Here is a 17581-nt window from a genome sequence, read left to right as displayed (position 1 = left end):
CCAGGGTTAGGAATAAGAGGCCAGTCCCCAAGGCCTGCAGAGAGAGAGAAGTACATGCTCAACTACTGTGTCTGTGGTCATGGCTGTGCACTCAGGGAAGACAAAGCTGTCCAGAAGATTTAAAGGAAAATGAGGAGAAGGTGTGAGCGTGGCCAGGCTTGCAGATTGTGAGGCTAAGACACAAGACACATTGGCACCTCAGACCTCTCCTGAGGTCTCAGACAGTTTCCTCCACGCGAAGCAGCTCGGTAAGTGCATGTGGTAGGAAATAGCCATCCTCCTACGACATGAGAATCAGTTGCTGGGGCTCCCGGTGAGGATGGTTGACCAGATGGTGCCCTGAGGATTTGTGTCTATATAGTGGAAGCTGGTGCCAAGAAATAAGACCAGGAAGGAGGCTTTCTGCAGAGAAATGAGGAGCAAGGGGGTGATGGGTGGCAGGAGCTGGGGCCTCACGCACTTCCCTCAAGGAGCAAGTTCCTGAGTCATGGACAACCCCAGTGGTTTATGGGTGAAAGGGTGAAACTGGAATGGTGTTGGTGTGGACAGTGAAGGAGCCTGGAAGGATAGAGAGACCTGCAGGGTGGGCCAAACCCAGAGCAAGGGAGGCCAGTGAGGTATAGGACGGCTGCCAGGAGAGAGGAGAACAAGAGGAAAGGCAGAGCCTGGAGTTTTTGGAAGACAGTGGATGAACGAAAGGAAAAGTCTGTGCCCTGGACACTGTCCCATTAAACTGGCCTAACAGAGCCAGAGTGTCCCCTTCTCAGCCTCTGTCACTCCCAGCCTGACTCTGTGTCTCTTGCAATGGCATGGGGAAAACTCTCAGCTGGCCTCAGATCAGTGACAGGGACAGCCACACCATCATGGCCCGGCCATGTACCTCGAGATGGGATATGTCCATGCCAGAAGTCCCAATACTTATAACACGTCAGGACCCATCCACTTCAGTGGCCAGAACAGGGCCCTCTGAGAGGCCATTGTGAAACCATGGCAGCTGTCCACAGTTCAGAGGAGAAACTGAGCCTGAGCCTCACAGGGAGGCCAGTGATCCTCTGAACCCCAAGCCTCCTGCTGCTCTGGAGGCAGACTGACCCCTAGGAGAAACCTAGAGTCCCCCCTGTCCCAGCCGGGCCATAGGGCTTTCTTCTCCTGTCTCCAGAACAGTTAGGCCTCTGGGAGCAGGGACCACTGGAATCAAACCAGGGTTAAGGTGCAAACATGGGTCAGAGCCGCAGCTTTGCTGGCTGTGAATCACAGAAGGAAACAGCCCAACATCAATCAGGGTGATAATTGCTCCAAACCCTCTGCGGGGAGAAATGCGGGCTCAGCAGAGCCTCCTGGAGACTCAGCCTGAAGGATGAAAGCCTATGTGAGCCTCATCAGGAGGCCCAAGCCGGTGCTGCATGCCTGGAGTCACCACAGCCAGAAGCTCAATCTATTACTCAAATGAAATAGCCCACGGCTCCCAACTTCATCTTCCCAGCTACATTTAGAATAGCACTCAGCTTGTTCACAGATGCGGGCCCTGTGGATGTGAGGCTGAAAGACCTGGGCGCATTGCAGGAATGATCACACAGTGGCTGCTGACCACAGAGGGGAGCTGGCCGCTGTGTCTGAGGACGCTCATCATCCCAGCATCGCTGATGGCTGTTTGGGAGGCTTCTGTTTGAGGTTGACCACTCCCCTGCCTTCGGTTTCTGTGGGCCAGGTGAGCCTCAGTGTTCTCCTTGTGTGGCCTGGGACCTACACAGTAAACACAGCACCCCGGGTTCAGGGGGGCTGGGCTGAGGTATGCAGCTCACCTGGGATGTTCCAGCCTCTTCTCCGTTGCTATGACAGAATAGCAGGGGCTGGAAACTTACAAAGGAATAGGAAGGGTTGCTATAGTGGTTACATATCTGTAACCCTGGAGTGTGACAGACAGATACAGTAGGAAGTTTGAGGCCAGCCTGATCTACACGGTGAGTTCCGAACTAGCGGGGGCTTTTATAGAAAAGACTGTCTCAAAAAGCCAAAATCAAAACAAGGAGGAAAGGAAGGGAAGGAAGAGAGGGAGGAGAGAGAGAGAGAGATTTTTTGCAACTCTGGAGTCGGAGCTGTCTAATATTTACTATCTTTTCAGAGCCTTCCCGCTGAGTCACCCCTCCCTCAGAGAGTGAGAGAGGCAGCAGGTGAACCCATTTCCGTGCTGGCTGTGATAATCACAGACAGAGCCCTCATGCCCTAATCCCACCTCTATTAATGTCATGGTAGCAATTAAATTGCACTATGGGTTCCCAGGGATATTCAGACCATAGCGTGAGCAATATCGGGCGGGCGAGGGGAAGAAGCTGAGGGAAGTTCCGTGCCCTTTCTGTAGGAAGCACTGCGGTCCTATTTGAGGTCACAGCTGGAGGGACCTAGCAGCTGCAGGCAGCCTGTGTGGGGACCCTGGGATTGAGGACAGCTCAGAGGATGTGGCCTCAGAGATGGAGCACTAGGAATGTCTTGGAGATGTCGTTCAAGGCCCTGTGATCGTCACTGTGTGGCTGTCACACCTGAGGCTATAACTGTGGCCAGGGAAAGTCTAAGGAGACACGGGGAACTTCAGCCAATGTCTCTAACAGAAGATGGTGTGCGGCTTCCCTCTTTGTCCTACAACACGAATGCCAGGGAATCACCTGGGGTCCCTCAGGTGGTTATAGTGACACCATGATCTGAGGGCAGCCTCAGGAGGGCCCGATCCTGGGGTCAGCTCTTTCCCACATTAGGCTTGGATTGACCTCTGCTTTTTTTTTTTTTTTTTTTTTTTTCCATTCAGTGTCCTGGTTCCTCTTACATGAGATCTCACCCTTCACACTTGAGCTCTACCACCCAGCAGGAGAGATGCAGCTGGCCACTGTTGGGCCCTGTTGAGCCTCTGGCAGTAGGCTCGAGGGGCAGCTGTGTTCAATCCCTATGGGTGAAATCAAACCCAGAGCTGTCATTTCATGAGGGTCCTGGCAGGAGGGGCTTGTTCTCTCTGGAAAGAACTGTGGCCTGTGAACAGCCATTGGACTCCATTGTCAATGAAGCTTTAAATGAGCCTAATTTAGGAAGTACTTGTTCACCATCAAGGACCTGTCATACACACAGAGAAACACTGTTTAGTTTTAATCCCAGAGGAAGCCAGCGAGCCGGCCACAACTGACAGCCTACAGGACTGTGGAGCCTGGATGGCTCACGTCAGGCAGCTTCTTCAGCCATAGGCGGTCATGAGTCTGGAAACAGGTACTCCACATTATCGAGCCTGTCACTGTGCAGTCCCCAAAGTGCCAACAGTGACAATAAAAGCCACCGCTGCCACACTGCATACATCTGGCGAATACTTTGCGATTGTTCCTTGAGCTTTAAGTGAAGACAGCACCCTTCACTTAATGCTCAGCTCTGAAGCGGGAGGCTGAGGACCCTGGGTGTCCCATCAAGAGGCATCCACAATTGCTGGGCCCATGTTGAGCTCAGCAGAACCCAGCCACTCTGTGTGAGCCCTCCTGCCCATCCACTCCTGTGAGCCTTGCCCTCTATGCCTTAGATTTATCCCCTCTGTAAAGGGTGAGTGTTGGTATCAAGTGAGAGCCATATTGCCAGGTACCCACAATCCCAGCATCAGCCCCATTCTTATATCCCAAGGCAGAGAGCCCAGGGCTGTGTGTCAGGTGGGCAAGTAGCTACCCTGATGCTCACTGATCTGTGACTGTGTTTTAGAATCTGTACTAATGTCCTGTAATTCTTCATAATTTTGCCTTGAATTCATTTTGTGAGCGAGGTCTGGTGGTATTTATGCTGGTGGCACGTGCCTTACTCTCCGTCTCCCCTGCTGCCTTCCCCCATCCTGGACTGTCCTTTCTCACCCCTGGATGCTGAGTCCCAGTGTTCCCGTTCAGCCTTCCCTCCCGCCCAGCAGTGGCTGCTACCCCCAACCTTGTGATGACCAGGCTCTTTCAGGGAAACTATATCTTATCCTGAAAGCTTTGGCAGGGGCTTGGGGACAGGTTCTAGGAGTGCCACAGTCTGCATTTACCTGTCTAGTGACATTATCCCACATTTTTCTTGTAAAAAGCCTGCCTGCTGTCTAATTCCATCACGTGATTCCCCTTGATTGGACACAGATATACCACGTAATACTGGACACTCCCATCTCACCCCAATTTGCCTGGTTCCCAAGCATATGTGTTCTATATGACTGCAGGAATAGAGCATGGTCCCCCAAACCCCGAGGACACAGCGCTTGAGACCCTATGACCTGTTCAGTTACTGCTCCCCCTCCAACTCTTATGCCTTGATGTCAGAAGCAAACAGGTACCCAAGGACCCTAGATGGTGCCTGGTGGTCACCCCAGCCAGTCTGGGTCAAGGAAGGGCACAGACTAGCTCAGCCAGGATATCATCTTTCAGGACACATCCACTCATAATACAGGTGCTTGGCTCTCCATCACACTGCACATGCATGAGGGACATCTGTTCCAAAGCCATTTTCTTCCCCAGCCTCTGCTGTCAGCTCGTGTGATAGTGTAGGGCAGTACAGAAGGGAGCACAGTGCAGGGTGAGGAGGGTAAGGTCCTAATGACAAATAGCAGTGGGGCTTGGTCTGATGCTCTGTGTCCTCAGATGCTGAATTCTGACCCCCAAGACCTGATTGCAGTCCAGACAGGACAAAGACATTGCCACATACATTGATCAATGTTGTGTAAACTTTGCTCCCCTACTGTCTCTGATTGGTTAATTTAAAAAGCAGGACAGCCTATAATTGGGCAGAAGAAAGGTAGGCGGAGCTTCTGTTCCCTGGCTTAGGATCTCGGGTAGAGGACACGAGGGAGGGATAGGGAAGAAGAAAGAAGAGGTAAAGAAAGGACGTGGAAATTAATAACTAATAGAACTAATAACTAGATAGTTATTAATAACTATAACTAATAACTAATAACTAATAGAATTAATAACTAATAGACCTAATAGAACAGAAACAGCCCAGGCAGAACCAGTATGGCAAGTGACGTGGGGTAGATGGCTGGGAAATAGTAAGACTAGCATAGAGGATTAATATAAATGTATATCTGCCCAGTTATGGCACTTAAAGCTTATTAATAAATCTTATAAGTCTCTGCCTTATTCATTGGGGAGCTTGAGCGGGTAATTAGAAAAAAAAAAACAACCCAAAATATAACCCATCTTTACAGAGAAGGCCAGAAGTTGAGAGAGACAGAGGGCAGTGTGGGTAATGCCGGCAAGAGCTTCGTGCCTCTGCCTGGCCGCTCACGGTAGCTTGCTGAGTAGGGAATCATTTGTGTGATTTGTGTGGCTGACAGATCTGAATGTGACGTCTCTGCCTCTGACCCTGGGCCTATGCGGCTGGCCCCTGTCGCTGGGCAGGACCATCCCCATGACTTCCTGCTCTTTATACAGGGAAGGGGCAGCAGACAGACCCTTGCATGGGGTTCAGAGCAGGGAGAGCATGGCGCCCTGCACGCTGGGAAGTGCTGCACCCACACAGCACCTACAGACACCAGGCAGTCCGGCCTCCTCGTGCCCAGTGCCTGCGAGCTGCAGCCGGCTTTGCCCTCTGGTTTTTGGTAGAAACTAGAGCAGCACCTATTTCATTTTAGAGATGAATATTCATTAAAGTCGTATAATACAGATTTATGGCTCCATTTGAGGAACAAATTAAAGAAATAAATAACCCGTAAGTCTCTCTGTGTTTTGCTTAGGTAGAAATGTCTCTATCTGCGGCCCCTCCCGAAGCCCTTATGGTCCCCTATTCAATTTATTTAAGTTAGTTAAAGTTAGATGTTAGTAAATAGTCAAAACCGTATCAGGTCCGGCGTCCTGACATTTCATTAAGGACAAATGCTTATGAAAAGAGCGTGGATTTATTGTTCTGATGTTGGCTCAGTAAACTCCATGTAATGAACATTTTTTAAAAAACAGAATTAAGCAATATTCCACACATGACTAAAGTCCCCCGGCTCTTGAGACAGAGGGCCAGCAAGGGGCCAGCATGGGACCAGCATGGGTAAGGTTTGTTCTCATGGGATCACACCCAGGTATCAGGCACAGAGGTGTGAGGCACAGGGATTCAAGGCAATGCCAGGAAAGGTGCTGAAGGCTGAATCCTTAGCCAGCGGTGGGGTCAGAGCACCTGAAGGTGCAGCTGACCCTCCTCTTCGCAAGGGCTGAGGCTCCTGGTGGGTGGTGCTAGGCAACAGGCATATAGGAAATTGCTTATGCTGGGAGACTGGATCCCTCATCACAGAGCACCATTGCTCGTGAAGGTCCCAGGTCGCTGTCAGGCTCACCAAAGAGCCTCATATCAGATAGACTGGCTCTCTCCTTGATGACATGATGCCAAGCAAAAGAGCTTAGAGTCTCTCCTCAGACTGCTCCGGATTTAGAGACCCTGAGGCATTACCTGTCCCACAGGCTGCAGAGACATCAGTTTCTGGGGTGCCTCAGGGCAAGTGTGAAGGCTTCAAACTCCATAACTGTAATTTTGCTACTGACATGAACCATACTGTAAACATCTCATATAAAGATATCTAATATGCGACCCCCTGTGGGGGGTCACAACCCACATGTTGGGAACCCACTGGCCCAGATTTTGGTAGAAAGCTACAAGCAATATCTTGATGTTATAAGGTCACTTCCAGCCTGCTTCTTAAGGGGGACTGTGCTCACTCGGGGATGAGAGGCAGAAAACCAGAAGCCACTGTGAGAGCTGGATCCCACTGCAGAGACTAGGTGGGATTTCTGGACCTGTTGGGTACGCTTTTGCCACCAGGTGGTCAGGACAAGGGAAGTACCGGGGAGGCAGAGCACAAGCAGGGTGTGGGGTAAGGATGTTCTCACCAGTGTGGCTTCCTCAGAAACCACATGGGGTCAGGGGCTCAGGAAGAGCTAAAACATTCGCTGTTGACATCTCTGCTTAAGAGCTGAGGACAATGAGAGAGGGACACAGATTGATGTCTGGCTCTAGCAAGACTCTCTGGTCACTTTCTCCTACCTCTCTACCACAATCACCCTGAACGCGGCCACTCAGGAGCCCACAAAGTCTAAGGCTTGAGGAATATAGGGATGCTAGCTCTTTGGGCCCCAGTTGCTGCCTCTTCACCAATCCCCCACTTCCTACTGAAGCTGGGGGAGGGGCCAAGCACACCTCTCTCCTACTCGACTCAGTCATTCACCATTTCCATAGCACAGGGGGAGCGCCCTGGAGTGAAGAAGGCTATATACTAGTAGCTGTGCACACACTGGCCATGCAGGGCAAGACTGAAGGACCTACCCTTGCAGTTTGGAATCAGATGCTCTGAGGCTGGCTCCCATGAAGGCTTTGCTGTTCAACCCTCGGGGGGAGCTGAGGCCTGAGCTATCTCAGAGACTTTGCAAGGGGACTCTAGTGATGCCCACCCCAATGCCCAAACTTTCCCTTTCTGGAAAGCTCAGCCTATAATCACAGCTGCAGAACACAGGAAAGGCTGTAGCCTTGAGCTGAGCTGGAGACGGCCTGGATCAGTGGGTTCTGAGGAACTTAGGTTACTTAGGCATGGTGCTGTGGAGCCACACACAAGTGGCCTTTGTAGATGAGAACCAGGAGGACAGTGGGAGCTGGCACAGGACACAGCACCGTGGAACCAGAGTTGTTCTGGCCAGATGGACAAGCAAGTACCAGTGCTGCACTCTACTACCTCTGCTGGGGTCTTTCACTGGGCAGAAGAGACAGAGACAGACAGACAGACAGACAGACACACATACATACACACACACACACACACACACACACACACACACACACAGAGCATGCCTATCGGACCCTCAGGTCTTTGGGGCTTGCTCACCTTTATTCTCTCCTAGGATCCTCAGAGGCTGTGGCCTGGGAAGAGACTCTCGGGCAGGGTTTTCACCCTGCCTCGCTGGTGAACTCAGGCTTGGGCGGAGCCCTTCCATCCTGCTGTGGCCTTCTCATCATGAAGACATGGAATCGGTCTTTTGCTCTTCTAGAGGGACAGCTCCCTGTAAGCTCCTGGCTTGTCTATGTGGACACTGGTATCCTGGTGTTTACGGAGTGTGAGGCTCCCAGGAACGAAATGGTTTCTGAACACGAGTCCACAGCCTTGTCTCCAGCCAAGGCCCAAAGAGCACAGTGAAGCTTTACTTAATAGAGGACTGATGGAGGCCTGGCCATGATTGCTTAGGGAGAAAGAGACTTGGGTCCTCATTTGAAGGGACTCCAAGTTGATGCATGCTTCTCCTATCCTCAAAGTCTAGACCCTGCATAGAGAAACTCTAACTTACAGATCCTGCCTGGATTCATTTCCACACCTGGCAGGTAGATAGAAACCTAGGTACAGAGTGGCCAAGGTACAGGATACAGAGAGACATGGGCCCAGCAAAGATCAGTATGGAGTCAAGACACAGGAATAGTTCGGAGGGTTAGACCCATGTTAGTGTGTCCGTGCTGGCCCTTGAAGTGCCCAGCATCAGACACAGATCTCTCTGTCTCTTTTTCCTTCCTCAGAATTTGGTACTTGGGTCTCTACAGACCTTCTCTCTGCATCTTTGTCTCTACACAGCACTTCCTGTGACCTTTCTTCCAGTGAATTTACAGGAAGTCGGCTTTCTGGGGCCAGCATGTCTGCACTTAATAACTCCATCCTGGAATTGCTGTCTAGCCAGGTAATTTAGTGGCCTGGGGGAGCACAGGCTGCAGGCAGCCCAGAGGCCTGGCTCTGCTTTGCCTTCCCAAGCACACTGCAGGTGAGGACGCTGTCCTGCTAACAGCGGCTGTGACTTTTACAAGGCGAATGAACACTCGGAGCTAATGTGATGGTACCAGGGAAATTACCTGTAATGACAGCTCACCCATCATTGATAAATTCCCCAGTAGTCATCACATTAATACTACCAAAGGACACTGCCTCCTCCTTGCAGAAACCTAGAGGCACAGGACTCTGCGGGCAGCATCCTGCTGAGCCACCCTGCCTCGGAAGGAGAGCCAGGAACAGTTCATCTTGGGGACCCAATGTGGCCAAGGACATGTCTTCTTTGGTATGGCTTGCAGCTTCCTACACTGAGGCAATGTAATAGATGGGAGGATGGGTCTGGAGGTGTAAGTTTATCCTATGACCTGTGTCCTTAACCCCTGTCCAGAGATGGACACTTGCCATAGGGGTCTATGTCTTGCTGTTCTGAAGCCTCACAGTCAGGGAGGAGGGTGGGGGAGACTCTAGGGAGGACCCCAAGAATGCAGGCAACTCTGTCCTGCAGATCTTCCCTGTGAGAGCTTCACTCTGCTGCCCCGTATCTGAGCACCAAGTGACTGTGAATCCGCATCCCGGAGGGTAGAAGGAGATGAATGGCTCTGAGCAGAGAGGAGGTGGAGGGGCTGGTACAGTGGGCCCCTGGCACTCATCTAGCTCTAAGGAAAATGATGGTGTGTGCTGGTGTGTGTTATTTCTCATCCTCATCCCTCATTACTAAGAGCCATCCAGAGGATTCCCTCCCAGTTCCGACCTCCACTCAGGGGGACTCACTCATGGATTACCATATGGTCTCCAAATCCCAGTACTAGGGTGGCCACAACACCAGCTTCTAGTCAAAGAGCACAGCAGAGTCATCAGCACATGGAAACCGACACGGAGAGTGACATGACCACATAGCAGAATGACTGTGACGGAGACGGGCCACACATGGACACTGGCTGCGAACAGTAAGTGACCACACATGCAGAGCGACTAATGCAGAAGCAGACTACACACAAAGGCCTGCACTGTCAGTTACCGAGCCCATTTTCCTCCACCCAAAAGTCAGGGGACTCGTGTGGAGCAGGGTCAGAGGGTTGAGTGTGGGGTGTGGGTCCTCGCAAGAGGAGATGTGAGGTGTGGGGTCTGATTTTGAGGTGAGGCGAGTCTGTTCTGGGGCTCCATCTTTGAGGAGGGCCAGGACCTGTGACTCTGGGCTCCTCTGTGTTTTGTTTCCTGAGATCACCCTGCATGATCCCCTCCAGCCTTCCTCTCTAGCCTGCTCTTCCCACTGTCAGACTGGCCAGTTTTATCTCGTTGGAAACTACCTGATCAAGCCTGCCAAAACCTCTCATACACCCTTCAACAAGAGGCAAAACCTTAGATTTCCTTATCCTTAGCACTGGCCTTTCTTTGAGGCTGTTGTCTCGATACCCACACTGACGGCTGCAAGAGGTGAGTTAGAAGGAAGAAACAGTACAGGGCTAGGGAAATGCCTTCAAAATGGGGTCATTGCTGGGCACACCCATCATGGTGACTGACAGCAAGGCAAGGGGACCAGAATTTGGGGCTACAGGAACATACTGGGAAACCTCAGGCAAGCTCTTGTCCTCTCTGAGCCCTGGGCTGTTCATGGAAGAGCAAAGGAGTGACTCACTCCTACCAGATAAACAAAGAGTTAAAGATGAGGCAACCAGCCTGCTCCTTGATCGCTTCTCCCTGGTGGGGTAACCTAGCAAGTGCACAGAGGAAGAGGATCCAGACAGTCCTGATGGGACCTGATAGGCTAGGGTCAGACAGTAAGGGAGGAGAACTTCCCCTATCAGTGGACTAAAGGAGAGGGATAGGGGAGGAAGAGGGAGGGAGAGTGGAACTGGGAGGAGACTACAAATGGGATACAAAGTGAATAAAATTGTCTAATAATAATAATGATGATGATGAGGCAACCAGAAACAACTTTAGCTGTATCTCTGGACATTCAGAGCATCCTTTTGTAGTTAAATATCCTTAAAGTTGTATGTAGGTTATCTCCCTCAATATCAAAAGCTAAAGCACCAGGCTACTTTCCTACTCATGTATGTGCGCTCACAAAACGACTGTCTGCATCCTCAGAAGACTCGGACTTCGGACTTCGACACTGTATCACTTACATTGAGCTTTCGGTCTCCCCTCCCTTTTAGCTTTCTAAGGAATCATGGGAAGAAACACCTTAAGTAGGAGACTGGGTCCTCTATGATTTGGGGAGAGATAAAAAAGGCCACCTTACCTCATGAATATGCTACCAACCTCATAAATATTCATAGAACCCTCTGGGCTGCTCTCCATTTCCAGGGCAATGCACTAGAGTTTCAATGTTGGCTTTGCTTTGCCAAATAAACTTCTGCTTAAACCATCTGTGTCTCTGAAGTGAATTCTTTCCTCCAGCAGACAAGAACCAAGGGATCCTTGTAGCAAACAAAGTTACAAACTACTGAACTATGTGTCAGTACAATCCTTGCTGAAGGTTAGAACAGCCAGGTCCTAAGTTGTCATTGCTTATCTACCCAATAACACTCCAGGGTCTGGGCAACTCAGCAAAAAAAAGCTGGACTTGTTGATAGAGAGACCCCAGAATTCAGGCCCTGGAAGAAATGCAGGGAATATAAGTATTTAGAAATAAGTCTCCTGGCTGGGCATGGTGGTATACTCCTTTGATCCCAGCACTCAGGGAGGCAGGTTAGTCATTGTGAGTTTGTGCCTAGCATGGTCTACAAAGCGAGTCCAGGACAGCCAAGGCTACACAAAGAAACCCTGTCTCAAAACACACAAAAACAAAACAAGTAAGTATCCTGAACACATTTCTGTGTGATATGTTCAAGTACCATGCTTTCTTTGCAAGCAGGAGCCAGCTCTTCCGCATTCTTGAGCTGAGGTGCCTCACCACTCACTCCACCTTATGTAGTGAGGCTGTAAAATACTCGTTTCCCTCCTTACCAGGCACTGTTCAATGGCTATCCCTAGCCGTCCGAGCCTTTTTCCATGGGATCACCAAGAAGATAGGCAAGGAGATGAAGGACTTGCCTCCTAGATGGGTGGGTGCCTCTGGCCTTCTCATCAGATGGTACCCAAAGACTGCCCAGAAATACAGGCAGCCCTCCAGCCAGGCTCACTTGCCCCAGAGTCCAGAGTAGTTGGAGCCTCACACCTCCTCCCACTCAGCACCTCTGGTTCTTCACCAGGTCAAAACATCTTTGATATTTTTATTTAGAGAACTTTCTGCCCAAGTATGTCCCGGAGCAGTGTGTATTGATGCTAAATCTATTACTTAGTGGGCCTGGGCATTTAATCAATGAGGCTGCATGCAGCCTTATGTGGTAGGAAGGTCTGCAGGGAAGGAGGCCAGGCAAGAAGAACATCAAGAGTGGATGGAGGTAACTTTCATCTGTGGACCTGTGGCATTCTGGGTTCTAGCAGTTTGGTGGTTTGAAGGAGAATGCAGCCTCCCCCGGACCCCGCCCCCTGCCACCCATAGGTTCATGTAGTTGCATGCTTAATCCACAATTGATGGACTATTTGGAAGAATTGGGAGGTGTGGCCTTGTTGGAGGAGGTGTGTCAGTGGGGTGGGCTTTGAAAGCAGGCCCAGTGTCTCTCTTTCTTCCTGCTGCCTGTGGATCAGGACCTAACACTCTCAGCTACTGCTCCAGAGGTACGCCTGCCTGCATGTCACCATGCTCCCCGCCATGATGATAACGGACTAATCCTCTGAAACTGTGAGCAAGCTCCTAATTCTAAGACTTGCCTTGGTCACAGTGTCTCTTCACAAGAATAGATAGAATAAGACCAGCAGAGAGCTGTGTGTCCCCTCTAATGCTGACATTGCAGAAGTCTCCTGGGTGATTTCCATACATCCATTCATTAGCCTCCATGTGCAGCCAGTACACACCTGCAGACTGTGCCAGTCGTGGCCCTAGAGGCTGGGCAGGAGGAACAAGCATGCAGCTCTTTGCTCATGCTGAACCAATAGTCCCGTGATGGAATGAATGATGATGGTAGTTGATGGTGACAAAGGTTATGGTTGTAATGGTGGTGATGTTGGTGATAGTATTTATAGTAGTGATGAAGGTAGTAATGATAATGATGGCAATGATGATGTTAACAGTGATGGTGATGATGATAGTGTTGGTGTTGGTGATGATGGTGACAGTGATGATGATAGTGTTGGTGATGGTGATGATGGTGATTGTGATAGTGATGATGATGATGTGGTTAGCCAACACAGTGATGGTCATAATTCTCACTGGTTCCCTGGGTGATGCTTGGACACATTCCAGGTCAACATCCTCTTTCCCACTATGTCTCCAAGTGACAGGCAAGTGCCTACAGAGAGGTGATGTCACAGGTCAAAGCCTGCAACGTGCTATTGTAGTTCAACAAGAGGAGTTGCAGTGAATTGCAGTAAAAATTAAGGCCATTTGCTCCCTCAACTGCCAGATACTGCGCTGTCAATGGAGTGAGAAATTTCCTCTATGGTGCCAGGGAGGGAAGGATCCGGCACAGTGCCTTCCAGGCTGCCACTTGGCCTCGGATCAGACCTCAGGAGTGCTCCTGAGGCCAGTTCTTTTCTTCTTTGTAATATCCCCTAATGGACATTCTGAACTCGGCTATTATTTTGCAGTGCTTCCCGCCAAGATAAACACTGCTTTGCAGCCATCTGCCATGCTGGCCATCCTGGGCTTGGCTGATGGGGGTGCCCTTGGAGCCCAGGATTGATCACAGGCACCAGGAGCTCTGACTTAAAACAAGTGACAACTGGAGCCGATGCCCACAGAGACTAAACGTGGTAGTCATTACCGCCTTGCACTCAGGATGGACTGATGCCGGTACAGAGCCAGACTCAGTGTGGACTGCCATCTGCAGGCTGTGCTGTGGAGAACCATTGTTCCCTTCTTATTCCTACCATCATCAGAGCCAGTGGTGTATCGAGGCTTTGCAGAGGGGAGGTTGTGTTCTCAAGCTCGAGCAGGAAGGCCCTGAGCTCCTAGCTCCTTGCCTCAAAGGCCGCTCACCACCTGCTGATTTGGGCAAGTTTTCTCAAGCCCCTGGCAACTGTTTCCAGTTTCCTGTGGTGCCTATGTGTGTATCTGAGGCACTTTTGCCCCTTGGGTTTTTTTGTTTGTTTGTGTTACCCTTTCCTCATCTGCTGTGTTTAAAGACATAGCTCTCTTGCTGTCCCCAAGACAGTCAAACATCCCAGATACAGACTTTAATGAAGGACACAGAAACGTCACCCACACTTTATTTTCTCATTATGTTAATTCATTGTTCGGTGCTTGGAAAAACAGATAAAATTATAGAGGAAATAAAAATTAAAAACCTGCGCACACTTATATATGTAAAACAAAACGACAATGCCATTGACATAAAGATAATTCCAATTTGCTCCTTTTAAAAATAAGCTTTAATTATGGTGAAATACAGATACATAAAATTTGTTACCCATACTGTATAAACTGAGGATATGACTGTGCCAAGGTATGGCTAAGGGGAGGTTTTTATTGTAGATATGAGGGAGAGAACAGCCAGAGAGGCAGGGAGAGAAAAGAGTAGAATCAACATGGCCGGGAGATTGGGTAGGGCCTGGGGGGGGGGGTGTGTGTGTGAGGAAGACCAAAGAGAGAGGCAGCCAAAAGAGCGCACTGCTGAAATGCCTGGGCTATCTAGGAACGAGAAGCTTGGGGAAGGAAGCCTGTATGCTAGGGAAGTTTAGGGAAGGGAGTAGAGTTCGAGGAGCTGAGAAGAGCCACCAGTGGCATGATACTGAGCAAGCCTGGAGGCCAGCATGAGCTTTCTTTTTGACCTGACACTTATTTTCTTCTTTTTGAGACATAGTTTCTCTGAGTAGCCCTGGCTGTCCTAGAACTCTCTCTGTAGACCGGGCTGGCCTTGAACTCAGAGATCCACCTGTCTCTGCCTCCTAGTACTAATGGGATTAAAGGTGTGCACCACCACCACCCAACTGAAACTTAGCATTTTTAAGCACTTTATAAAAGGTCTGAGATATGAGTGACTGTGCCTGTTTAATGTGAAACTGGTGGGTTTGGGGATAAGTACCAGCCTCTCCTGGAACCACCGCCATAGTCTGAACCACTCAGAACCATCTCCACAGGCAGAACCACCCTGTAGTCAGTATTACCTAGACACCAGCACCCAGGAATCACCCAGGAACCATCACCATGGTGATGAACCGCCAGAAACAGCACCACAGTCCACACCACCCGAGGACCAGCTGCTCTACTCTCCCTGATAGCTCAAGGTCCTTGGAGCTGCACACTGGCTGAGAATCTCTCGGGTACTGAGACCTGCAAAGGAAGAGCCTTAGTCTTATCTTGTGTATGATGGTGTTCTGGTGGCCACCAAGGCTTGTTCCTCACCTTTGTGCCCCCACCACAGGCATCCTGAGATGCTAGGAAGACCAAAGAGATAATAACAGGACAACTTATTCTCTTGGCCCGGCTTCCTGTGGGGAGAGCAAAACACCATGGACAGGGTTCTTCAGCTTTTGCACTGCCTCCTGTTCCTGTGCATGCATGGCCTTCTCTGCTCTCCCTTACAGAACATAGGTGAGGGGTTGCTTACAGAGGTGTGGGTGCTCCTCTGTCCCAAAGGCCACACTGAAAGTCTTTATCCAGCAAGGATGATGGCTTCCCCAAATAACCATCAATGGAGCTGCAGTTTCCTCCTGTTGTGTCCCCCACCATGTACTCTAATTCCTCCCTGAGGCCACCTGTAATTAAGGCAGAATTCTATACAACAGGTGGTAGGGAGTGGCAGGATTTAGCCACCAGCTCTTGGAAGCTATTGTAATCCTCAGTTCTCAGCAGTGGCAGAAGCAACATGCTGTGACTGTTAGTGCTACAGCTCCCAAACAGCCCTTGAGTGCTGGACTCTCGGCCTTACAGTGACAGTGTCAGCCTGGAGCGTCAGAGATCCTTGGTTCTTACTGCGACAGCTCCTGGCAACTCTTCTGTGACCAAGGCCACAGTCTCTTGTCTTTAGTTCTCCTTAGCTCTCTGCTCCTACCACTGCTGCTTTCTTTCTTTCTTTTTTTTTTTTACCTGCTCTGACTACACTCCAGAGATCTCCAGCTACCCTGTCACCATTATTGTCCCCTCCTGCCACCACTGTTGCATTCACCACTGCCTTAATTGTGCTTCTGCTTGCCACCCAACAGGAAGGCCTGTTACTAGCTTAGCCCACTCTACTAATGCTGAAGGTCAAAAAATAGACGAGGAAAAACCACAAGAGAAGCCTAGTGCTGGGCCCTACTGCTGTAACCCTAGGGGCAGCTTAGGAGAATGGCTCCTGGCACACTGGAAAGTAAGCTAAACATCCTGCTCTTACACCCAAAAAGGGCTGTGCCGAGGGCGATTGCGCCAATCATGGTGAACCTTCATGTAAATGAAGAATTGGTTCTTGCACCAATCACAGGCCTTCTGCTAGGCCAGCAGTGTAGTTCCCCCCCCCCAATCCGGCCTGATGGAGAACAGCTGTAGGGTGTTCGAGGTAGTCTAGAATTCAGAGACTATGTACGAAAAACAATCTAATGCAGGCGGTTGAAGTGAGTTGTGACTGGAATAGTATAATGTTTTGCAGTCAGACTTGTCCACATTGCCAGCAAATAGCTGGAACTGTTTTGTACCTGGAGGCATCTGTGGAGTGTACAAAGAAAGATGTTTCACAAGTGTGTGTGTGTGTGTGTGTGTGTGTGTGTGTCTGTGTGTCTGTGTGTCTGTTTGTGTGTAGGGTAGGGTAGCTGGGGAGATTGGAGCCCCACGATCATGAGCAGAGACAGATGCTCATGGCCAACTTTGTTAGAGATGGTCTTCTCACAGGTAAGGATTACTGTAATGGAAGTGGGTATCAGACTCTCTAACCCAGCTAGTTCCCAAATAATCAAGGCAGAGACCTTTCGATTTATAAAAGCTTTAAAAGCTCAGTAACTGGGAGGATATCAGCCCTCTAAGCTATTTTGCTGTTTCCTAGCTACACACCCCAAGTTACTTGCCATGACTGTTCCTGCCTTGACTTCTGTTCTGTCAGGCCAGCCTCATGGCCACATGCTCATGATCCATACTGCCCCATGGTAACTCCTCACCATGCCCTGGCTTCCTCTCCTGCCACTTTCTCCCATCTCATGGTCCCCATCTCACCTCAAGCCCAAGCACCTAAGCTCTCCCTACTTCTCTTCTGACCAGTTACAGGCTTCTAGCTATTTTATTAACCAACCAACTTTAAATTAGGGAACTAGGTTTACACAACATCACAACATACGAGAATGTGCTCATCTGGATAGCAAGTGTATCTTGGGGGCCAATATTTAGCATTTGGATACATAGCACCGGACCAACCCCAAACAGATAAGCTTGAACAGGTGGAGCCAATTTTCATGAACTTGTATGCTTGACCCAGTCCCTGGAGCAGCTGAAGAAAGTACACACAGTCCCTAGGGAGGGTTATGTGACACACCCTGGAGTGGGTGATGGAAGGAGAGACCCATTGAGGCTTCCCTGGGATTGATCAGAATGGTAACAGCAGTTGGATCATGGCGTTTGTGTCTCCCTCTCTGCCTGCACCAAAAGTCGCTGAGAGAGGGCAGAACATCTCTGACTCTAGCTGCCAAACCTGCCCTCCCCAACATAGTGAGGCAATGGTCAGGGAAACGATGATACTGAAGTGTAACCTTATAGAAACACCTGGACATTAATCCCTAGCTGGCCACTTAGGTGTGGGCACAGGACCTGTGTGCCTGTGCTTCTTGGGGCTTTTCGAGGATTCTCTCAGGACACACCCAGAT

This window comes from Psammomys obesus, unplaced genomic scaffold (genome assembly GCF_907164565.1).
Source record: "Psammomys obesus unplaced genomic scaffold, mPsaObe1.curated_primary_1811, whole genome shotgun sequence".
In the NCBI taxonomy this organism is placed as follows: Eukaryota; Metazoa; Chordata; class Mammalia; order Rodentia; family Muridae; genus Psammomys; species Psammomys obesus.
This window is presented reverse-complemented; position numbering follows the sequence as displayed.